Raw genomic sequence first — 24,764 nt, 5'->3', positions numbered from 1 at the left:
CCTCCATATATGAGTGAAAACACGTAGTGTTGTCTTTCTCTGTCTGGCTTATTTCGCTTAACATCATACCCTCAAGGTCCATCCACGTTGTTGCAAATGGGACGATTTTGTCTTTTTTTATGGCTAACACTAAAGATTGAATTCTGAAACAGGTTCCCCTACTCCCTCCTCCATCTCCACTGCCCCTCACTCACTAATTCATCATAATCTTGACAAGATCTAGAACCTCATGGACCACGAGAAAAGCAGAAATATACTACAGGATGTGAACCAAGTAAGCATCAAGTAAGCGTATGGTACACTTTCTTGCCCCTCTCCTTTGCGCCCCTTGTTGCCTGGGGATGCCTCAGCTAAGCACCATCTCCAAGCTGTTTTCAGTTAAAAAATGCTGTGTCATTTCAGGGAGGGCCTATATTTTGAACCTGTTAAATGTCTGTCTGTTAGCCTTGATGTTACTCTTCCTAATCTTTTATAGCTTTCCATAAAAGTTGGGTTTTCCGTTTCATCCCTAGGCTACTATGGATTTACTCTGGGCACTCCCCAGGCCAAGGGCCAGGAAGAAAGCCTTTCCTCTTCTCAGAACAGGTTAAGCATTAAGATCCCTGCCTTGGCCCCACTTCCCCGGAAAACAGAGCCTGAGACACAGCTTGCCTGCTACTTCTTTACTGAGGAGAAGGCTTGCGTTCCAGGAAAGTAAGAGTGAGGAGAAAGGGGAAGTGAGGAGGTAAAGCAAATACAAGATGGCTCAGTACCAAACGGGCCCTGGCTGCTTAAGCAAACACAGCTGGTAGCTCAGGGACTTGATCCAGGGACTGGGATGTAAGACTAGAGAGGCAAGAGCTGACCTGGGGGCACTTTCTCAGGATGATTGAGTTAACACCCTGGCAAGGACCCCAGGTGACGAGGCAAACTCCAGAGTGGCTCCTAGCAGCTTGGAGAAAGCGAGAGCCAGTGCTGGGGGCCACAGTGGAAATGCCTGGGTTGCCTGGCAGATGGTAGTTAAGGAATAAAAAGGCTGAGGAAAGTGGGCACACTGGAATGGACAATAATGTGAGGCCAGAAGATCCCACAGGGGAGTATCTGCCACAGGGGGTTCTGTTAGAGAAGGAAGGTAATGGAAATATAATTTTTATCTTATTTGACAAGTAATCTTTATTTTCTAAATTTTCTAGAATAGGCTCTCAGTATGAAAGCAAATAAGTCATCAAGAGTTCCTCATGTGAGTTTTCCTGGATGCAGGTTCTGCAAGAGGGTGGACCACCTTCAGGGAGTTGAGTGTTCAAACCCAAAGGAACAAAGCCCGGGAACAGTCAGCTCTTTGCAGAGGTGGTCTGATGTGGCAGGGGGAGGTGGCAGGCCCTGATGTCAGTTCAACAAACATTTGTACAGCATCGCCTATGTGCCAGGCGCTGTGCCAGGCATCGGGGTACACAGATTAATCCAATCTGGTCCCTGAGGTCCAGGAGCTCACAGATCAATAATCAAGAACTAGCCATGGAGGACTTCATGCCTGAGTAGAGATCATCTCTTTGGGCCTCTCTCAGAATTGGGAACGTTGATATTTACCCACTACTGGGAAGGGTTGACTTTGAGTTGTTTTCCCAGTAACAGAAAAATCCTCTAGTCTGTTGTCAACATCGGTGAGACTAGGGCAGGTCAGGGCCAGAGTCCATCCCTAAGCCTGCAGGGCCCTGTGCCAGCTGTGTGTGAACCAGCGGTCAGGGGGGCTCTGACCCACTGCTCAGGCTGGCAGCCTTCTAGTGAAATCCATGAAGAAAACACACTTTGGCGTGTGACATATTTTCTCCTGGGTTTCTGTAGGGTTCTTGCCACCTTGGAAACGAAGAAGGAGAAACAACTGGCTGCAAATGGTTGAACAAAATTCCACTGGACTGGAAAGGAGATTCTCAGATTCATGGTTGTGTTGCCCCCATGTCTAGCATGCTGCCTGCACATGATAGGTCCTCGGTTCTGTCATTGATTGAGGCAAGGTTGTAATTGGACACATCCAAGAAATTTTACTCAGTGCCTTTTTTGTTATTGTTTTAATTATGAAAGTCCTAAATGCTCTGACAACAAATTCAGACAGACAGAGGGGTAAAGTAAAAACTGCCCCCATCAATCCCTACTCTTACTAACCAGAGGTAATAACTCTTAATCGTTTCTTGTAATTCCTTCTAGAAAATTTCTTAGCAAATGTAAGCATAATACACACACATACACACACACACACACATACACACACAGTTGGTCATACTCACATCAGATCCTTAATTTGCTTTGCTCACTTAAAAATATATATTGAAGATCTTTCACACCAGCCTACCCTATTTAATGACTGCAAAATATATTTCAGTGCATGAGTGTACCATAATTTAGTTACTCATTCACTGTTTGGTGGATATTTATATTGTTTGCAGCTTTTTGGTTTTATAGTGTTATAGTGAATGTAATTATGCATATATCATTGGGCACTTCTACAAGTAAATCTAGATGATACATTACTAGAAGCGGAGCTGCTGGGTTGAATTTTGGAGGATATTGCCCAATTACTCTCCTCTCCAAATTTATTTGAAACAACTAGTGTATGAACATGCCTGTTTCCCTACATCTTGTACCTCCCTGGGACCAGGGCCAGAGGGGCCCCTACTGTGGGCCCCAAGCTTTAGAAATCTCCATTCTGGCTTTCCTCTGGCTGGGCCCTTCCCACAGGGCCTGGGCTCTATGGAGTCAAGGGGATGTGCCCACCTAGAGCCTGCACCCCTCTCCTTCTTGACCAGCTCTGGGTATCTGGGACCTCAAAATTTCCTTCCCAAAGAGATCTAAACCTACCTCTAGGGTCTTCATAGGCCCCTTCCCAGATCCATCTTCCAGAGCATATATGGTTGGTATAAGGTGCTCAAGAAGTAACCATATATAAAGTGTAGAGGGGGCTTGGATGTGTGGGGTGGGGTGTACACACACACACAGGCATAAGGCATCTCACAGTGGAGGATGGAGCTGGGGTGGGAAAAGAAAGGGGGCAGGCTATGGATGCTAGGCTGGGAGCTGGATCTGGTACAGAAGTCTGAGGAGTGTGAGAACTCTAAAATTGAACCTGGCCTTTCTGATTGTGATTGAGGATTGACATGTTTGTTAAGGTAAGAGAAAAGAACATGTTTTATTTAGCAGTTTGCTTGATTTATAACCTTTAAGTATTTAATTATAGGACATGTGGGTATGCATTTGTATTGTTGCTTGAACCCTGCAAATGTTAAGGGTGGGTCATTTCCAAGTTTTTAATCTGTTGGTGAACAATGGTATATGTAGCTGTGATGGGCATGTCTTTAAGATCAGTAAAGTTGAGCACATTTACTTACGTTTTTTAGCCATTTACTTTTTTTCCATGCACTACTTTTTTATATCCTTTGCTCATTTCTTTCTTTTTAAAAAATCTTTGTCTTCTTTATTTGTAAATGTCCTTTTGTGATTATGCTAATTAGCTCTGTGTCATATGTGTTACATATGTGTTCTCTCCTCTCTTTTTGTCATTATCTTTTGATTTTGTTTAGAGTATTTTTTTTGCCATTGTTTAAACATTTCGTGCTGTCAAATTTATCTATCATTTTTCTTCTCTCTTCTCTATTTTCTTTTCTCTCTCTCTCTTTAATGGCTGTTGTTTACATGCTATTTATATATTTTTCTAAAATATATCTTACTCTAAGATTATTATTCTTTTTGCCACAAAACTATTATTTACAAAATACAATAGGCTCTGTCACCACAGAAACAACTCTGAAGGCAAGGCAGGGAGGGCTAGAGAAAGGTGGTGCCCATGGAAAGGGTGAAGCTCCATCTCCCAGCCACCCTTCCACCCCAGACAGAACAGCTTCCCATTAGCACCTAGGAGTGGGTGGCAGGCTTAGAGCCCACAGAGGACTGAAGGCCTGGGGGGAGGAGGTGATGGTGGAGACTGGCTGCTATGCAGGGGCTTAGGAAACAGGGGCTGCTGGGGACAGGTGGGAGGAGGAGTGGAGACCCAGTACCCAGCAAGGGGGGCTGGGTGGGTACAAATGGGAGGGGGAAGCAGCAGATCTCAGGCCCCCAGGCACTCCAGGACCCTGTGGTTCTGAAGATCAGGGCAAGGGGGTCAGGCCATGTCTTAACATCCAGCAAGGGAATCCACTTGTGCTGGTAGCCACTCTGCCAGCCATGTACCACCTGGGGTCTCCCATGGCTCCTGCTCAGCCTTGTGTAGCTCCTCAGTGGGGTGATAGCTGTACATGGGAAATGGGTGATGGTGAAGCCAGTCCACCTACTTTTTCTTCTGGACATACACTACTACAGCCACCACCACCTTGACCAGGGTGATGAGGAAGAGAGGCCCCAACCCATAGCCCACGGTGGAGTCACTATTGGCCTGGTGGCATTGGGCACTGTGGCATTCCTCATGACATGGGCAACCAGAGGGCTGGGTAGTCAGCATGGGTAGTAGTACCTCAGGAGGGTGACTCCTCTGGGCTCCCTCATGCTGCTGTGGCCCAACAGGAATGCCATCAGTTGGCTCTTGGGCCCAAGATCATTTTTTTAAAAAAAGCTAGCTATGCTTTTTTTCCCCAGTGTGTTTTGGACATATATTGCCACCTGAGCCAGTCAAAGCTCAGCTTCAGAGAGAAAAGAAGAAAGGCAGAACAGAAAAAAACATTTGAAGAAATACTCGCCAAAATTTTTCCAAGATTTGACCAAAATTTGATAAAAACTATAAACTCACAGATCCAAGAAGCTCAATAAACCCCAAGCGTAAGTAACATGAAATAAACAACACCAAGGAACATCATAATCAAAGTACTTGAAAGCAATGATAAAGAGAAAACCTGAAAAGCAGCCTAAGGAAACATGGATGGAACAAAGACAAGGACGACAGCAGATTTCCACTGGAAAAAATGCAAGCAAGAAAGAAGTGGAGCCACTTCTTTAAAGCACTGCAAGAAAAAAATTGAACCTGTTAACCAGAATTCCAGAACCAGCACAAATATCCTTCATAAACAAAATGAAATAAAGGCTTTTTTTCAGACATACACAATCTGAAGGAGTTCATCACCAGCAGACCTGCACTACAGGAAAGGTTAAGGGACGTCCTTTAGGCAGAAGGATGAGCATACCGGAAGAAAATATGGGTCTACACAGAGGAATGAAGAGCTACTACATGGGTAAATATATGAAATATTTTCCTTATTATCTAAATCTCTTTAAAAGACAATTGACTGTTTAAATAAAAATGAGAACAATGTCGTGGAGGTTTTATAGCACGTGTAAAAGTTAAATGTAAACCATAGCAGCAGATAGATCAGGAGGGGAGAAGGTAAAGTAGACTGCTGTGTGGTTCTTATACTACACGTGCATTAGATCACTGTGCTAAGTTAAAGATACATACTATAAACCTTAGAGCAGCCTCTTCTTGGCCTTTCAGTTTTCTTTCAAATCCTTATATTAGTTTGATGATTACCTATTTTTTTTCTTTTTTGTGAGGAAGATCAGCCCTGAGCTAACATCTGCCAATCCTCCTCTTTTTTTGCCAAGGAAGACTGGCCCTGGGCTGACATGCACGCCCATCTTCCTCTACTTTATATGGGACGCCACCACAGCATGGCTTGACAAGCGGTGCATCAGTGCGCACCTGGGATCCGAACTGGCAAACCCCAGGCCGCTGCAGCAGAGTGCGCGCACTTAACCACTTGCGCCACCAGGCCAGCCCCCGATGATTACCTATTTTTACTTGGAAAAAAAAAAGGAAAGTCCTTTTGTAAACAGATAGATGTAATGTCGCTTTAGCTATCTTCCCACCGACTTGTACCATCTTCACAGTCATTGATACAGTTCTGTAATTTACACCTAACTCACAATGTAAAGGTAGTATGTACTCACTGACATCAGAAGCTAAAAATGGGCAACTCATTTGTCTCCAGTCTACCTCTTTCTCTCTCCTTGTCTCTCTTGTATTTTCTATTTCTTTTTCCCACGCAGGGGATTATAGAATCCCAGCTGTCTGGGAGATCAGTGGCTTCCGGTATGTGAAGTGTTGGTCCGGGTGTCTGAATTTGGCTTGCAAGGTTGGAAAGAACCTGGAGGCAGGAGCAGCGCACAAGTCCTGAGTGAAGGAGGAAGGTCCCAGGGACCACACCAGATGGGGTGAACTGCTTACAGGGGCTAAAGGCAGCACAGCCAGACATATCACACTGCAGGTTTAATTGTGGTTTGATTTTCACTCTGCTGAGGTCTGGACCCCACTGGTATGCCTCCTATCACCAGTGATCTCCATGTGTTGTTAAATTCTGCAGCCATGCTCAGTCTTCATGTTTTGACCAATCAGCAGCATCTGAGGCCCTTGATCACTTCTGCCTCTGATGTTCTTTGTTCACCTGGCTTATGGGAGATCGCTCTTTCTTGGTTCTTCTCCTACCTCCTGCCTGTTCCTTCTTTGTCTCCTCCGCCAGTTCCGTCTCTCCTCCTTCACTTTTAAATATCAGAGGGTCTCAGGGTTCAAATCGAGGACCACTGCCTTTCTCTATCCATATTCACTTTCTTAGTGATCTAATCCAGGTTCAAGAAGTTATTTTTTCCAGGCCAGCTCTCTTTCAGACTGGATTCCAGACTCCATCTCTCCCTTTGGGTGTATAAGCATCTCAAAGTTAATATATTCAAAACTAAACTCTAATCTTCCACTTAAAATCTGCTCTCAAATCCCCGCCCCCCCACCACCCATCTCAGTTAATGGAACTACATCCTTCCAGTTACTCAGGACAAAATCCTCAGAGTCATTCTTGACATTTCTTTTTCTCTCTTACCCTTGCATCTGATCTGGTAGCAAATCCTGCAGACTGTGTCTTCAAAGCATATTCAGAATCGGGCCACTTTTCACACCTCTGATGCTGCCACTTTTCATACCTGGTCTTGTCACCAACTAGGTGCCTCAAGAAACTCAAAGGTGGGTTTGGAAGCAATTAACTGTTTTTCCAAGTTGTTTCTTTAACTTTTGTATGTTAAGGAGATGTAACCACCAGCCATCCTCAAACGACCAAGCCTCACCACAAGAGCTATGCCCATGACCTTTGCCTTATTTTTAATGCAAAGATCTCTCCAGGAGGAACTTAGGCCTCATTATGTGGAAGCATATTTTCCAGCTGAGCCTGTGCAAGCGAATATCTGCCTCTCCCTTTTGAATATTCATTCACCAACTGAAATAAAATTTCCTGCTTCCCTTTGTTCGGGGACGCCATGACTTTGGAAATGATTCCTCATGGCCTCCTATTTGCTGCAAATACACTTTGCTTTGTGAGACAACTTCCACTGGTGTAGAGTCTTATTTAACTCACCAGGAGGTGAGCTCACTTGGTTCGGTAACAGTCTGAGCCACCGGCATCTCTCTCCTCAATTGCTCCAACTGGTTTCTCTGCTCCCATCCCTGATGTACTTCAAAATATTGTCTATTCTCAAAAGAGCAGTCAGAGGGGTTCTTTCAAAATGGAAGCCAGATCACGTTACTCCTCTTCTCAAAACCCTCCAGTGGCTCCCATCCCAACTAGTAAAGCCGAAGCCCAACATCCCCTGTAATCTGGCCCCAGCTCCCTCTGACCGCACCCCACTCTGCTGTTTGTCTCATTTGCTCTGCTCCAGCTACCCTGGCCTCTTTGTGCTCACTGTGCATGCTTGAGCCTCCCTTTGCACTTGCTGTTCTCTCTGCATGGATGCTCTTCCCCGAGCAAGGCAGTTACTCTTAAGCTAATGGAGCGTAAGCTTCCGGCTCTTCACTTGCATGGGCCTCTCTAAGGCCCTGCAGCTAATTTTCTTTTCTTTTCTTTTTTTTGAGGAAAGATTAGCCCTGAGCTAACGTCTGTTGCCAATCCTCCTCTTTTTTGCTGAGGAAGATTGGTCCTGGGCTAACATCTGTGCCCATCTTCCTTTACTTTATATGGTACGCCGCCACAGCATGGCTTGACAAGTGGTGATGCACAGGTCTGTGTCCGGGATCTGAACCTGCAAACCCTGGGCTGCCGAAGTGGAGCACAAGAACTTAACCGCTCCGCCACTGGGCCGGCCCCCACCTGCAGCTAATTTTATGTTAATAATTTTATATTCTTTTTCTTAAAGAGAGTCACAAAATTGGGTCACAAATCTTGAATCTACTCCTGTTCCCTGTTCTGCGTGCCTTGTTACTCCACCTCCTTCAAGTCTTTGTTCAAATGTCACCTTTGGAGTGAAACTATTTTATTTTGTTTTTGTTTTTGTTTTTGTGAGGAAGATCAGCCCTGAGCTAACATCCATGCTAATCCTCCTCTTTTTGCTGAGGAAGACCGGCCCTGAGCTAACATCTATTGCCAATCCTCCTCCTTTTTTTCCCCAAAGCCCCAGTAGATTGTTGTATGTCATAGTTGCACATCCTTCTAGTTGCTGTATGTGGGATGCGGCCTCAGCATGGCTGGAGAAGCAGTGCGTCGGTGCGCGCCCGGGATCTGAACCGGGGCTGCCAGCAGTGGAGCGCGAGCACTTAACCGCCAAGCCACAGGGCCGGCCCAAGAGTGAAATTTTTTAAATTGCACCACCATCCCTTCATCTCTGACAACTTCTATCACTTTTTCCTACTTTATGTTTATCCTTAGCACTTATCACCATGGCAATACAAATACTTATTTATCTTGTTTATTTTCTGTCTCTCCTACTAGGATTTAAGCCCCATGAGAGCAGGGGTTTTTTTTTTTTTTTTGGCTGGAAGGATTTCCCCCCCGTGTTTTTTTGTTTTTTTTTTTTTTAATTGATGTTTTAATGGTTTCTAACATTGTGAAATTTTGGGTTGTACATTTTTGTTTGTCCATCACCATATATATGACTCCCTTCACCCCTTGTGCCCACCCCCACTGCCCCTGGTAACCACAGTCCAGTTTTCTCTGTCCATGTGTTGGTTTATATTCCACATATGAGTGAGATCATACAGTGTTTGTCTTTCTCTTTCTGGCTTATTTCACTTAACATAATATGCTCTAGGCCCATCCATGTTGTGGCAAATGGGACGATTTTGTCTTTTTTTTATGGCTGAGTAGTATTCCATTGTATATATATACCACATTTTCTTAATCCAATCGTCAGTCGAGGGACACTTAGGTTGCTTCCACTTCTTGGCTATGGTGAATAATGCTGCAATGAACATAGGGGTGCATAAGCCTCTTTGGATTGTTGATTTCAGGTTCGTTGGATAGATTCCCAGTAGTGGGATGGCTGGATCATAGGGCATCTCTATTTTTAATTCTTTGAGGACTCTCCATACCGTTTTCCATAGAGGCTGCACCAATTTGCATTCCCACCAGCTGTGTATGAGGGTTTCTGTTTCTCCACATCCTCTCCAACATTTGTTGTTTTTTGTCTTGGTGATTATAGCCATTCTAACGGGCGTGAGGTGGTATCTTAGTGTTGTTTTGATTGGCATTTCCCTGATGATTAGTGATGTTGAGCATCTTTTCATGTGCCTATTGGCCATCTGTATATCTTCCTTGGAGAAATGTCTCTTCATTTCCTCTGCCCATTTTTTGATCGGGTTGTTTGTTTTTTGGTGTTCAGTTGTGTGAGTTCTTTATATATTATGGAGATCAACCCCTTGTCAGATGTATGTTTTGCAAATATTCTCTCCCAGCTGGTTGGTTGTCTGTTCATCTTGATTCTGGTTTCACTTGTCTTATAAAAGCTCTTTAATCTGATAAAGTCCCACTTGTTTATTTTTTCTTTAGTTTCCCTAGTCTGGGTAGGCATGTCATCCGAAAAGATTCTTTTAAAACCAATGTCAAATAGTGTGTTGCCTATATTTTCTTCTATGAGTTTTATAGTTTCAGGTCTCACCTTCAGGTCTTTGATCCATTTTGAGTTAATTTTTGTGAATGGCGATAACACATGGTCCACTTTCATTCTTTTGCATGTGGCTGTCCAGTTTTCCCAACACCATTTATTGAAGAGACTTTCCTTTCTCCATTGCATGTTCTTAGCACCTTTGTCGAAAATTAGCTGTCCGTATATGTGTGGTTTTATTTCTGGGCTTTCAATTCTGTTCCATTGATCTGTGTGTCTGTTTTTGTACCAGTACCATGCTGTTTTGATTACTATTGCTTTGTAGTATGTTTTGAAGTCAGGGATTGTGATGCCTCCTGAGAGCAGGGATTTTTATGTGTTTTATTCCCAGGTATATCCCCAGTGCCTAGAGCAAATAGTAAGTGCTAGATAAATTTTTGTTGAATAAATGAAGCTCTACTTTTGGAATGGGGGGTGGGAATAAGTTAATTTGTATTTGTAGCCTTAAAAAGGAAGGTAGCACGACCCTCGGAGGAGGACAGAGGTAGGAGGAGTGGAAAAGACAGGTGGCTCTCTGTTCACCAAGGCCCTGCTGCCTAGGGTCCCCTGACAACACTCCTAAGCTGGTGTTTGGTCTGGATGTGCTGAGGTCGATAGAATATGGATATTCTGTAGGGGGCAGATGTCCAGAAGCAGATGCAGGTTTGAGGGCCCATTTCTGCTCCATTGTCTCTATGGCACCTCCCTGTAGAAGGATGCTCCACTTCTGAGCAGTGTCCCTGAAGTCCCTCCGCTTCAGAGACTTCTCCCATGATAAGAGGTCCCTCTTCCCTAATGCTCCAGGACACTTGCTAGCCCTAGAGGACCACTGAACACCTAAAAGGAGTGGGATAGAATGGAAGCAAAGATAAGAGAAAGGGTGAAAGCATTAGATTTAAAGAGTAGGTAAGATTAGCCCAAAGACAGGAAATAAAACAGCTGGGAAGTTCAGGACAGGTCAGAGTGGACTTGGAGATGGGTGTGCATCTTGGAGATAGGTCAGGATGCACAGTTGTGGACACATGCCATGAACCACGCTCAAGGCTCAGCAGTAAGTGGTACGGGCTGCGTGGTTCAGGAACCAGGTGACTTGGTGGTGGCAGGAAGCACAGGTGCACCCTGCAGAAGGAGCTGCCAAGGCCTAAACCTCCTGCCAGCTGTCCATGCCACCAAAGACCCATCATCAGCTGACCTGAGTCTTTGAGAGGGTCATTGCCTTTCCAGGGAAGTCATTTGGCCTGGTCTCAAAGACTTTTAGCTTGGAGTCTCCAAAGGACTTGAGAAAGAGAGCAATAGTCAGGAAAGCAAGGTTCTAAACACCCTCCAAAGATTGAGGTTGCTACTGCTTTAAATGCCATTGAGCATTTAGGAGCAAAATGATGTGTTTTTTATATGGTGATTTTATTAAGGGAATAAATATCTATGACTTCGTGGTATACAAATTTGTTCAGCCCTTGATTTTAGCCTTATTTTAATTAACTTAAGCCCATTAGATTGAATTTCTTACTGTTTTTGGCCCAAACTAAGTTGTCACACTCAGATTGATTTCTCCGAGAAGTAAGGCAGTTATGACTGTACACATGGTGAGTCACTCATCGCTGGCAGAGGCTATTGATATTTGAGGGAGTATTATTTACCTAAAATGTTCAGTGCAACACTGTTGGACCATAATATTTAATTAGACTATTAACTCAACCTGCGGCTTAATTCTTTCTCCATTAAATGGCGAGCTCCACCTCTAGCCAGCTTGTTTCGTTGTGGTTCCTCATAAGTGCTGGTACCACTGCTGGGAAGGGATGCTGGGCTCTTTTCTGGCTCACCACTTGCCTCCTGCTTGCATGCCCTGGATCGCAGCTCTTGGGAACCTAAAAGGGCAGTGAAGATCCTGGAGGAGGCAGCAGGGCATCAGGCTGGATAAAAATGATGGAACTCAGAACTCTAAGCCGTCTTCAGCGTTACTCAAGACTGCCTAGTGATTCTTTGTACGCAGAGATGGAGGTTCAGGGAGGAGAGGTCTTAAGGTCACACAGCAAGATAGTGGCAGAAACTGGATGCCGATTTTTGACTCTGAGAAGTGTTCACACCTGCTGAATTGCTAATTTATTTATTTATTTATTTACTTTTTAAATTTTTTTATTTATTTATTTTTCCCCCAAAGCCTCAGTAGATAGTTGTATGTCACAGTTGCACATCCTTCTAGTTGCTGCATGTGGGACACGGCCTCAGCATGGCCAGAGAAGCGGTGCGTCGGTGTGCACCCGGGATCCGAACCTGGGCCGCCAGCAGCGGAGCACGTGCACTCAACCGCTAAACCAAGGGGCCGGCCAGCTAATTTCTTATTAGACTCTAGAGTAGGAGTTTTTCACAGCTTTGTCATTTTGACGCAGGCTGCCCTTGGAGATCCTGTCCCTCGGAGCACTTTAAGAATAGCAAAAACAGAACAGGACGAGTGGGCTCCACCATTTTTCAGAGCTTCCCTTTGGCTCTCTGCCCTCAGGACAAGGAGGAAGTGGTGAATACTTTCTTTTTGTCCCATCGAACCTCAGGGAGCAGAAAAGCAACAGAGACCTCGGAAGATCAAATAAAGATGGGCACAGATGTGAGTGGCTGTCCCCAGGGACTTCTCCACATTCGCTGTTATCTCAGCGTCTGTTGGGTGACTCCATCGCTATTGCCTGGGGAATCAGAGGCAGCCTGTTACCTCTGGTGTGAATTTCCCTTCAGTTTGCTCTGAGCCTCTGGCCAAGACTGTGCAAACATTTCAGCCTGGTTTCAGAACAACTCTGCTCTCCTGGCCCCGCTGGAATTAGGGGAAAGGTCTGTGCCCTTGCCTGGGTGGAAAGTAAAAGGGAACAGCCTCGGGCACACCTAAGGGGAGGGGATCCCTGGAGGCAGGAGTTGGGGCTATGAGGCGCACCCACATTCCCGAATGTTGAAATCCTCCCTTCTCTGATTACCTTGGAAGGTCTTGGTGGATTTTTTGGTGCTGAAGCGATCAAGTGTGACTGCACCTACTTAATGTAGTTATTCCTTCATTTATTTATTTAACAAATATGTATAATGTGCCCATTATGTGCCTGGAACTGCTTACCACGTCCCCTCATATGCCACTCAGTTGGCTCAGCCCCTTTCAATAAATCCAGCTCGCCAGTTCCAAGCTGTGCTAGGCATCCTTACGTGTTGTAATGAGCCGCCTGGGGCGTTGGCTGTGTCTCCAGGGTTGCTCCACTCTCTGTGCTTCTCCTACTTCACTCTCCTGCTTTTGGTTCTGTGCCCTGCCCACGCCCCATCTCCACTTTTGGTTCCATATCTTAGCTCCTTGGATCCTGTAGGCTCTTGTTTGTTTGTTTTTTGTCTGCTGAGGAAGATACGCCCTGAGCTAACATCTGCGCCAATCTTCCTCTATTTTTGCTTTTTTCTCCCCAAAGCCCCAGTACATAGTTGTATATCCCAGTTGTAGGTCTTTCTAGTTCTTCTATGTGAAATGCCGCCTCAGCATGGCTTGATGAGCCGTGAGTAGGTCTGTGCCTAGGATCGGAACTGGCGAATCCCAGGCTGCGGAAGCAGAACGCACGAATTTAACTGCTGCACCACCCCGCTGGCCCTCCCTCCGGTCTTTTAATGTTCACCAAGCTGATTGACAAAAAAAATTTTATTTTTGATTTGCATTTAAAAAACTAGGATTCATCATCATAAATGAGCATATATTCTTATGTTAATTGGCCATTTGATTATATTTTTTGTGATTTATCTATCCTTTGTGTATTTTTTCAACTAGATTGTTTTATATTCTTCTTATTCATATGTAGGAGCACTTTATAGGTTGTGGATTTTTAGCGCTTATCTGTTATATGTGTTGTAGATATGTTCTCTCAGCCAACGATTTCAATGATGGCTCTCCTTGAACAAAAGTTTAAATTTTTAAGCAGTCTAATCTTCCAGTCTTTTCCTTTATGTCTCCTGGACATTGTGTTAAGATTAGTAAATCCTTTTCCAACCTCAAGATTATAGAAATAGTCTCATATTTCCTTCCAGCATTTTTATAGTTTTAGTTTTCATTTTTAGATCTTTAATCTACTTAGAATTTATTTTTGTGTATGGTATATACATAGATAATTGTCTCTATACTATTAAATAATTTATCTTTTTTGATTGGAAATGCTACTTTTATTGTATATTAAATTTCCATTAATTTGTGGTTCTGTTTCTGGACTGCATATTTGTTCCATTAAACTGCTTTTTCTATTCACGCACCAGAACCATCCTTTTGTAATTAGCTTAGCTTTGTAGTATGTTTTGATCTTATATGGCATTTCTCAAAATTATCCGGCTTAATTTTGCATGTCTACTCATTCAGAACCAATTGGTCAAGTTTCCCTCCCCCTCCTACTACCAAAACTGCACTGAATTCTAGATAAACGTAGGGGAAAAAATCCATCTTTTATAATGTTGCTTTCCTATCTGAAAGCATGCTATTTCCCCTCGTTTTTCAGTCCATCTTTCATGTCTCTCAGTAAAGATATACTTTTTTAAAAATAAAGACTTTGCATTTTCTTGTTGTCTCCAAGTACTACATAGTTTTTGTTGTGATTATGATTATTATGATTTTTTTACCATTACCTCTTCTAAATGGGAAAGCTTTTAATTTTGTCCATATATTTGTCTTGTATTCAACCAACTTACTGAAATCCATTATTATTCCAATAGTTTTTATGTTAACTATCCTAAATAGTCTAGATTAATAATTATAGTGCCTGTAGTAATGGTAGTTTTGGCTCCTTTTATTTTATTTATTTTTGGTGAGGAAGATTTGCCCTGAGCTAACATCCATTGTCAATCCTCCGCTTTCTTTCTTTTGATGTGGGCTGCTGCCATAGCATGGCTGCTAACAGACAGAGTGATGTAGGTCTGCGCCTGGGAACTGAACCCGGCCTGCCAAAATGGAGCATGCCAAACTTAACCACTAGGCCACCAAGGCTGGCCCTTGGCTCCTTTCATTTATAATTCATTTCTTTTTCTTGCCTTTCAGCCCTGCCATTGAGGTGTCTGGATGTGGTGTCTCTCTTTGGGACATGACTCTGGGACTCTGCCTTCCAGGTGCAAGCCCCTCGACATGGGTGGAGTTCTATTATTTTGTGTGTGGGTGGGACCCATTTCCTGAGCCAGCCTCTACTTATCAGAACACACCCTCCCTGCAAGCACAACTTTTACCCTTCTCTGTCGTGGCTGCTGCAGCCTCACATTATGCAGGAAAATGAGCAGCCACTGGAGGAAAAACCTCTAGGATGGCCTAGTATGCCCCGAGTGCCACCAAGCATCTGGGCCCCGTCACAGCTCACTTCTTTCCACACTGCTGGTTCTGCCTTTCCTTCTAGCTTAGCCAGTGCTGGAAGACTGGGCTGGTCAGTCTGGTGGTCTTTGGCTTCCAGCTTACCCCAGACCCCTTTGTGCATCCCTTCACATCCTATGCTTTCCTTCACTTTTCCCTAGTTGACACACTAGGACCCCCACTTGTGTCTTCCGTCCTCTACCACTCCAGACCTGACCCAGTGACTGGAGAGAGGAAATAGGATGCTGGGACAGGTGAGCCAAATGCCTCCTGAATTGGAGGCCGGCTGCAGAACCTGGTAAAATGGGAGGGATGAAGAAGCAAGGAGAGGTTCCAGAAACCCTTGGTCTGCCTCAAGTAGTCTCCAGCTGAGGAAACATTGTACTAGGATAACCCAGAGATACCCCAGCTGGCTGAGGTACTCTTAAAAAAGACATGTTGCTGGGGTACTTGTGTAATGTTAAGAAAATACCTCTCATCACCCAGTGAATTTGCCATGAAATTCAAGAGATAAGCTTCCCAGCCCTTCCACCCTACCTCCCCTCCATTCCTCAGCCTCATCTCTTCAGACTCTTTTCATTTCTACAAGCTTCTCCTTCCAGTTTGGCCACCGGCTTGGGCCACAGCTTACTTCCTGTAAGGAAGTCCACTGATTTAAATGTTAATCTCATCCAAAAACACCTTCACAGAAACATTCAGAGTAATGTTTGACCAACTATCTGGGCACTGTGGCCAAGCCAAGTTGACATATAAAATTAACCATCACAGTCCACTCCTTGTCATCTTGGCACCCATACACGTCTCCTTAAACCATACTTAATCTCCAATAAAGACAATAACAAGGTCATAATTCCACCTAACATGATACAACTATCCTGTATACAACCGAAAATGTACTAGAAAAGGTACAAAGTCCTTGGGTGATGTTTACGCTTCTCCTAGATATCCTATAACTTAAATAATACGATGTAAAGTTAACAATACTATGATATATATAATATAAAGTAAAAACGTCTTATGTTACATGATAAGAGGATAAGAGAGGAAAGAAAACAACGATATTACACATATATATCCATAACAAAATAAGGAAGAAATACTCATGACAATTACGGTTCTTGTTTCTGTAACTGGACACATGGTTGTAGCTGGTATTTATAATTACCTTTTCCCACTGCCTGTTCTATATTCCCTTTGCTCTCAGCTGGTCGTGGTTCTTTACCTAGTGGGATGACCCAAACCTTCCTTCAAGGAGGGTCTAGGCCTTAGTAGTCCTGCCTGAATTGGATTATTGTAATTTTCCATTGACCTTCATCACAGGGCATGGTAATACTAAAAGACGCCCTTAAGGGATCTCTTATATTCCAGAAATACTCTTTCTTACCTCCTGTGTGATGTTCAAGAGACATGTTCTGGCCCCACTTTCTTGCAGCTGACCCTCTCCACAGCCACTTGGCCATCTTGAAATCTTTCTCAGGTCCTGATTCTAGTCATGGTCGGGGCACTCTGGATATTTCTCATTGAGTTCAGGCCAGTTCCTGTGTGCTCCTTGATGCCCACACACACCTGGCAGGGAGAGCTCAAGATGGAGACAGCTGGAGCTGCCCTTTGGCATCATTTTTTCCCATATGTCCCTAAGCAGTGGCATCTACCCCCGACCCTCTGCTTGTCAGAGGGCCAAACTCACAGACATTTTAAGCTTAAAACGAACAGTTATGAAGCTGAACTTTGTCTATTCAATGACAAACACACAAAGATCCAGAACTCCGAATACTGTATTTTATCATTAGTTGGCTTTGCTTGTCATATGACTGTGAGAATTTCCCTTCCCAGCTAAAGGCAAGCGTTGAAATAATACACATAAAGCCTGGAAGAGGTTCCCAGGGGTGTCCGTTACACCCTATTAACAGAATTAAGAGGATTCCAGGTGTATCTGGCTTGTAACTTGCCTAGAGAAGATCCTGTGTGCTGATGGTGCTGAAGGAGCCTTGCTATGCCCACTGGCTAAGGTGAGAGAATGCTGACTGTGAGAACTATCAGCAGAACGAAAACCCTTAAGTCATGGGAAGAGCCTGGTGTGAGGGAATGAGGTTGGGGAGGAGCAAATAGGCCTTTGGAAAGGAGTGCTGGCAACCCCAAACAGAGAGGCAGCAGCTTTGCAATTTGATTTCCCTTTTAAAATAGTAGGCTCTGTCCCTGGTAGCAACAAGCAAAAAATATAAATAATACCCATTTGTTGGGAAACAATTGAAAAGATATTAATCAAAATAAGCATACAGTTCTGTATCCTGGTTTTTAAAACAGTTTATTGTAACATATTAAATATTTTTTGAAAAAGTAGAATTTGAAGTTTAGAAAATTAGATTTAAAGGTTGAGAATCTTGTCTCGTATTTTTGTCTTTCCAAGTTTATATGATCAACTAGAACCTATGATTACTTTTCCTAGTTGAGGGCATCAGATCTTGGCATCTGTATTGTACTCAATGAAGTTTCCATGTCACAAAGCAATTCCAGCTTCTGTTGGATTGCTCACAGAAACAACGCCCAACTGGTTGTAAAAAATTCTATACTCCAAATAGCCTTACAAACTGGGACATTTATCCTTTTTTTCAAAGCAAGAACCTTAGGACAATCGACGGCGTGATTATAGAAAGTCTTCGGTGTGGAACAGACTTGTGTGGGATCTGTCTCTGCCACTTCCTTGTTGTGTTGCTGTGGGCAATTATTTGACCTCTCTAGGTCGTGCAAATGGGGATAATCTTAGGTCACTTTTAGGACTGTTGCAGAGAGTAAGTGAAATAACGCACACAAGGCACTTGGCATGGTGTCTGGTACACAGAGATCAGTCAATAACCGCTCAGCTGTATTACTGAAGACAGAGACCCCGCATTGGCTTATCACTGCATTCCAAGAACAAAGCACAATGTCTGGGATATAAGAAGGGCTGGATGGATGTAAACTGAAGGAAGGAAGCAGTTCTATGGGTTGCTCTTGCTTGGGGTGGACGAGCAGCGGTGGGGACACAAGTGTCTTTATCTCCTCATATTTTTCCCTCTTCAAAGATCCCAATTACCTCAAAAGAACTTTGCTTAAATTTCCAAACTACTTCCCCCGAAACCCTGTGACTTAAACAATCATTTTAATTAAATACATTAGAGTCAAGAGACAGAAAGGGGGTGGGGATGCGGGTGCCTGATACCTCCCCTCCCCTCTCCCCCGCCGTAAGATCCAAGTTAAGCACTTGTTTTACTTGGTCATTCACTGCAGGGAAAAAGTCGGGCCTCTGGTTCTCATTCACAGGCAGAACTCAGCATTACAGCCACGTTAGGATCCAGGGCTCTCTTCAGCACCCTGGATTCTGAGCACCACAGCTTTGTTTTAGAATAATGCATTGGGCTTTTTCACTGTCAAGTATAGAAAAAGCTACTTGATACTTCTAAAAGTCTGCAGATTAAGGGCATGGTTTCTAGCCCCTCCTCCAAAAATTTTTTTTAAAGGAAATTCAATTGCATCAGAACAGCAGACCTGCGGGGTTTGGGAGAGCAAATGGTGTTATTACTCTCTATTCCCCAGCAGAACTCAGCAGAGAGCACTGCACACGTGGGCTCCTGGAGGGCTTTGAGGTGGCTGGCTAAGGGCAGGATTTATTTACTTTTTATTTTTTTATTGAGGTAACGTTGGTTTATGACATTATAAATTTCAGGTGTACATCATCATATTTTGATTTCTGTGTAGGCTACATCATGTTCACCACCCAAAGACTAATTACCATCCATCACCACACACATGTGCCCAATGACCCCTCTCACCAGCCTCCCTCCCCTCTTCTCCTCTGGTGACCACCTATCTAATCTCTGTATTTATGTGTTTGTTGTTCTTGTTGTTGTTGTTATCTTCTATTTATGAGGGAGATCATACAGTATTTGACTTTCTCCCTCTGACTTATTTCGCTTAGCATAATAGCCTCAAGGTCCATCCATCTTGTCAAAAATGGCAAAATTTCATCTTTTTTTTATAGCTGAGTAGTATTCCATTGTGTATATATATCATATCTTCTTTATCCAATGGTCCCTCGAAGGGAACTTAGGTTGTTTCCAAGGCTTGGCTATTGTTACTAAGGCTTCAATCAACATAGGGGTGCATATATCTTTATGCATTTGTGTTTTCATGGTCTTTGGATAAATACCCAGCCATGGAACAGCTGGATCATATGGTAGTTCTATTATTAATATTTTGAAGAATCTCCATACTGTTTTCCATAGTGGCTGCACCAGTTTGCATTCCCACCAGCAGTGTATGAGAGTTCCCTTTTCTCCACATTCTCTCCAACACTTGTTATTTCTTGTCTTGTTAATTATAGCCATTCTGACAGGCATGAGGTGATATCTCATTGTAGTTTTGATTTGCATTTCCCTAATAATTAGTGATGTTGAACATCTTTTCTTGTGCCTGTTGGCCATCTGTATATCTTCTTTGAAAAATGTCTGTACAGATCCTTTGCTCATTTTTTAATTGGGTTGTTAGTTTTTTTGTTGTTGAGATGTATGAGTTCTTCATATATTTTAGCTATTAACCCCTTATCAGATATATGATTTGCAAATATCTTTTCCCAACTGTTAAGTTGTCTTTTTGTTGATGGTTTCCTTTGTTGGTCAGAAGCTTTTTAGTTTGATGTAGTCCCATTTGTTTAGTTTTTCTTTTGTTTCTAAGGGCAGGATTTAACCTGTACCATCTGGCATTCGACACTTAACACTGAGGGCAGAGAAGACCAGGGGCATTTGGAGATGGGGCAGGGTGAGATCTAGCAGAGGAGGGCTGGGGCCTAGGAAGATGAGGGAATGATCAGCTGGAGCTGGGATTCAAGAAGGGTGTGAGCTAGGAGGCAATTAGGAGCTGATACAGGGGCAGGAGCAAGCACTGTGGCTCTCTGGGCAGGGGGATATTTGGACGGTGTTTCCTTCCAACTGAGAGTCTTTCAGGATGCTCCCTCTTCTACAAAGCCTGTCCTGAACCTCCACCAGAACTCCCACTACTTACATGCCCCTCTTTTAGAACACTCATGATTCATTTAGCTTATGTGCATGTCTCATTTCCCTCCTTGAAGGCGGGGACTAAGGCTGTTTCCATCCTAAGCCTAGCTTGGTAATTTGCAACAACACCCTCTTGGTGTTGAAAATGAGACGAAATGTGCTAGGTGCCAAAGACCTTGGCCTGAGACCTTGCATCCAGGCAAAGGAACTGCTTTTACAGGGGGGCAGGCAGAAGGCGAGGGCAGGAAGGAGACAGAATCTTGGCACATGCTGTGTTGGGAGTGACCTGGGTCCCACACTGTCTCTGCTTCCATGTTCAACCCCAGAGCTGAGAGTTTCTCCAGTTTCAAAGTCAGCAGCCAGGACCGTGGAAGGAGGGGAAAGGTTTAAGGTGGGGCTGAGAATGGCTTTGTGGGCCTCTCACCTAGTCCCAGCCCTTCAGCTGGCCCTTTCTCCTGGGAGTCTCTGACACTTCTTGCCTGTCTCTGAGAGCTAATTAGCGATGCCCTAGAGGGCAGAGCAACTGGGAAATGAAAGGAGCGAAAGCTCAAAGCAAACAAATTGATTCTTTATTAACAGAGTTGGGAAAGCTCTGGTGAGAATGAGGCCTGTGGGCTGAGATTCACTAAGCGCCTCTTTCAGGTTAACCATTGGCTTAATTTGGGTTCTCCCCCAAAACAGATCCCGAGTAAGGACTTGTGTACAGGTCATTTATTTTGGGAATGAATCCCAAGGATCAGGAGTGGAGGACTGGGAAGAGTCAAACAGGTGAGAAGAGAAAGAGAAAGGCAATGCCAGGGTGCATCATTGAGTTGATCAAGTTGGGCATTACACGGGCAACCGGGGCTCTATCATCTTAGGAGCAGTATAGGATGTACCTTGGAAGTGCTCACCAGAAGACTGGAAGAGTGGAGTATGTCCCCACCAGCTCCTGTCTGCCTTGGTCAAGAGTTGTCCCACGAAGTGTTAGTTCCTTTGCACTTCCAGGTTTATGCATGTGTCAGAACGGGCAGTGGGCCACTGCAGGGGGCCCAGGCTGCAGTGACAGAAGCCCTGAGGCTGGAAGATACCAGGTGCAGCTGAGGCAGGGTGCTCTCAGGTTACACCTGTATTCAGTTGGTTGTCACAGCAATGCTAGAGTGAAAAGATGGGCTGGCTGAGCTTTGGGAATCCTATAAAGGGAAAGGGCAACTCTGTGAAAGTGGAAATGAAATTGCTTCAAGGAGGGGCAATTCTTAAACGGTAGGGGAAAAAAATGCAGCCCTGGTAAACGTGGAAAAAGGATGCCTGAGTTAGCTGAGAAAGACCAAAACATTATACATTTCTTAGTTCACTACCGGAATGTAAAAATAAATAAGTAAACAGAAAACAAACAAAAAAGATAGGCTGGGAAGATGTGAAGTCAGCCACAGGAGATAAAACTTCAGGTCAAATGTCCTTTCCCTGTCTTCCATAAATAGAACTATATTTCCATTTAATTCTAAGTCCAAAGTCAGGATCTATGGTTTTCCTAGGTGGGAATATTAATTCTTCCTTTAAATATCTGCTTTTCCAGTAACGCATAACCTCAAAGTGTAAGCCGGTGATTAGTGATCTATTGTTAGGGCTGTGGCATGATGTACAGAGTGACTATTCTGAAACACAGCACTGAGGCAAATACTCTGGCTTGAGTGACTGTCTGTGAAATGGGTACAGAGAACCAAGTGCATCCTCTCTTCATGATTCTCCCAGTCTTCAAGGCTCTATGTGCCAGGGCTGGGGATAAAGAAGGGGGACACAGCCTCAGCCCTCAAGCTCGTGGACCAGGGCTGCCAGGTTTCTCTTAAGTCCCACAAGCCAGTACTTCCCTCTGTCTGCCTGGTCCCTTTCCAGTCAGTCCTTCTCTGTAATCTGACCTAAACATAGCTCTGCCCTTAATTTGCCCTGCTAGTTCCTTTCTCTCCTCAGCCTGTTTCCCATCCTGGAAACTTTGTAGGGTGGGAGTGGGGTGAGTGTGGGTGGGAGAGTGTAGAGGGGGCAGCCTGATCTGTGGCCTATTGGTCTCTGATGTTCTATTGTTGAAACTCGGAAGGTGTGCCATTCTTAAGTTATTTTTAAAGACCCTTAGGAGCAAATCTTTAAATAAATTTCATCTGATCAAAAGAGAAATATAAAAACCAATCAACCAACCCTGATGAGCTCTAAAGACAGCAAACATGCATAGGTCCTGGAACCAGCCTCGTCCTCACCAGGATTTTCCTCACTTCCTGGAGCGGCACCTTCTCCTACCTGCCAGAGGCGCTGATGGCTTTGAAGCCCGCTCCAGAAGGGGGATGGAGATGGAGGTGATCTGCGCCGGGTTTAGGCGCCCAGCGATTGGGGACACCGAGGGCTAAGGAGGAGGCGCGCGAGCACTCCCCGCCCCAGCGACGCCCGCCGTCGGGCCCCGCCCTGCACAGCCCTAAAGCGCGCACCCACAGTGTATAGGCGCATCCTGGCAGCTGAGGCCGCAGCGGTGGGAACCTGAAGAGGGGCTTGGAGACGGAAACGGCGGGAGCGCCTCCACTCGGTTGTCCGAGCCAGGAGCGCGGGTACCGGAGAAGCGCCGGGTTAAGACGAGTGCACCAGCTGAGCCCTCCGCAGCTCATTTGGTTTGGGGTAAGAGGAGGGGGTCCGCATCTCTGAAGCTCGGGTGGGATGCGCCGGCGCCCCTTGCTCGGTTTGGTTTGGCCTTGCGCGTCCCCTTAGCTGTGTCGCCGAGATGCGGGTGGGGAAGGGGGCACTGAGTCCTGTAGGCTGGGCCCTGCGGCCGCGGCGGAATAAGGGTAAGACGACGAACCGATCTGCCCAGACCCGTCTCATCCGCCGCCCGCCCGGGCCTTCTGTCCGCGCTCTGGGAGCCCCGCCTGGCGTTTATATTCGCAATAATGTGCTCGGCAGGAGGAGGTCCCGGTTGAACACGCTGCCCCGAGACTCCTAGGTGAAACCCTCAGTATTCATGCGTCTCTGCCGCCGCATTTTACGGAAGGCGACCCCGGCCCCAAGAAGGGAGGCAACCCGCCCAAGGTCACATCGTAGTCAGAGGCCGAGCCAAGACCAAAGCCAGTGGTCCTGCCTTCCAGCCCGGGCTCTGGGCACTGCTCCCTTCTTCACTGCATTTCTTTCGTTCTGACACGCATCCCTCCTCGTCCTCCCGCGTCCTCCACGAGGCTCTGTCCTTTCCTGCTGCGCCCTCGGGAAGGAGGCTGGACAGCGGTCATGCTGCCGGTTCGGCTGCCTTGAGCACGCGCTGAGCCGGCGGTTGCTGGAGTACCGGACGGGCCGCAGGACCGGGGGAGGAGGAGGACCGAACAAGGTGGAGGCACCCCGGGGGCAAGCTGGGGATGCTGGGGTGGTGGTGGGCCCGGGCCAGGCAGGGTCCGGAACCACGCCGGCGAGCCGGCAAGCGGGCGAGCGGACAGTGGGGCTTTGCCTGGGCGGTGCCACCTCAGCCAATGGGAGCGCGGCTCGGGCCGAGCCCCCTCGGCTCCCCGCCTCCGGCCGGCGGGAAGGGACGGCGGCCCTGCGATTGGCTGCGCAGCCCTCGGCGCGGAGCCTGGCGCGGCGTGGAGCGAGGTGGCGCATGCGCGTCTTGGGCCTGCCGCGCTCGGGCTGCCTGCTGGTTAGTACCTGAGGTGGTCTGCTCTCGGCTCTGTCCCGGCTGCGCTCCGCTTGGGGCGTGTTTGGCGCTGAGCCGGACGTTGAATTCTGCGCAGTTTTTTCCATCCGGTCATCCAAAATCTGCCCCTAGTCAGCTGATGCAGAGTCAGTGTCTAACGCTGTGAGGGGTTGCAGAGGCGCAGATTTCATTATGGAGGGCCGCCCGCAGGCCTCTTGCTGCCCAGATCCTTTATGACGCACCAGATGTCCTAGTTTCTATCAGAGCGTTGGAGTCGGGCCCTGCACAGGGCATATACTTCTGGCGGGCGAGGAGGCTGACCTTTGAAATTTGTGTATCTTTTATATTCTCTCAATACACCTTTATAGGGCCGGCCCTGTGGCTTGGTGGTTAAGTGCGCGCGCTGCAATGCTGGTGGCCCGGGTTCGGATCCCGGGTGCGCATCGAGGCACCACTTCTCCGTCCATCCTGAGGCCGAGTCCCACATACAGCAACTAGAAGGATGTGCAGCTATGACATACAACTATCTACTGGGGCTTTGGGGGGAAAAAATTAAATAAATAAAATCTTTAAAAAAAAAAAAAATACACCTTTATAGAGCCGCTGCTTCTTGTCAGGAACCAGAGTAGATATTTGGAGGAACCAGAAATCAATGACTCAACACGGGGATCCTATCTATGGAGCGCTCACAGTCCAGGTGGGGATTGGTGGTTAGATGGAGACTATGAATGGTTATTAACCGAAATACCTCTAATACTGCCCTGCCTAGGTAAGTGCTGTCGCAGAGGCACAGAAGGAAGGAGTGAAATGTGAATGTAGACAAGAGACTGGTTTTTGATTTAGAGGATCAGGAAAGGCATCTCTGAGGAGGTGTTATTTGAATCAGCTGGGACTTGGTCAGATGAAGAAGTCAGATTTG

At 45.7% G+C, this 24,764-nt stretch overlaps 1 protein-coding gene and 1 pseudogene across 2 annotated transcripts in view; one reads left to right on the top strand and one right to left on the bottom strand.

Moving 5' to 3' along the window:
- Nucleotides 1-3,882: 3,882 nt before the first annotated feature.
- LOC147915157 (small integral membrane protein 29 pseudogene) lies at nucleotides 3,883-4,431 on the bottom strand (annotated as a pseudogene).
- Nucleotides 4,432-22,591: 18,160 nt separating this feature from the next.
- BDH1 (3-hydroxybutyrate dehydrogenase 1) overlaps nucleotides 22,592-24,764 on the top strand; it is a 43,478-nt gene continuing 41,305 nt past the window's right edge. Inside the window, exon 1 of one of the 2 annotated variants that reach the window (XM_087439828.1) lies at nucleotides 22,592-22,845. The gene's annotated coding sequence lies outside the window, so the exon portion shown is untranslated. The remainder of the gene's footprint in view (nucleotides 22,846-24,764) is intronic. The other variant, XM_004424551.3, reaches the window with a different exon arrangement.

Source organism: Ceratotherium simum, chromosome 15 (genome assembly GCF_057802395.1).
Source record: "Ceratotherium simum simum isolate JZ-2026a chromosome 15, ASM5780239v1, whole genome shotgun sequence".
NCBI classification, from domain to species: domain Eukaryota; kingdom Metazoa; phylum Chordata; class Mammalia; order Perissodactyla; family Rhinocerotidae; genus Ceratotherium; species Ceratotherium simum.
The sequence above is the reverse complement of the archived record's forward strand: the minus strand, read 5'-3'. Positions and strand labels throughout refer to the sequence as shown.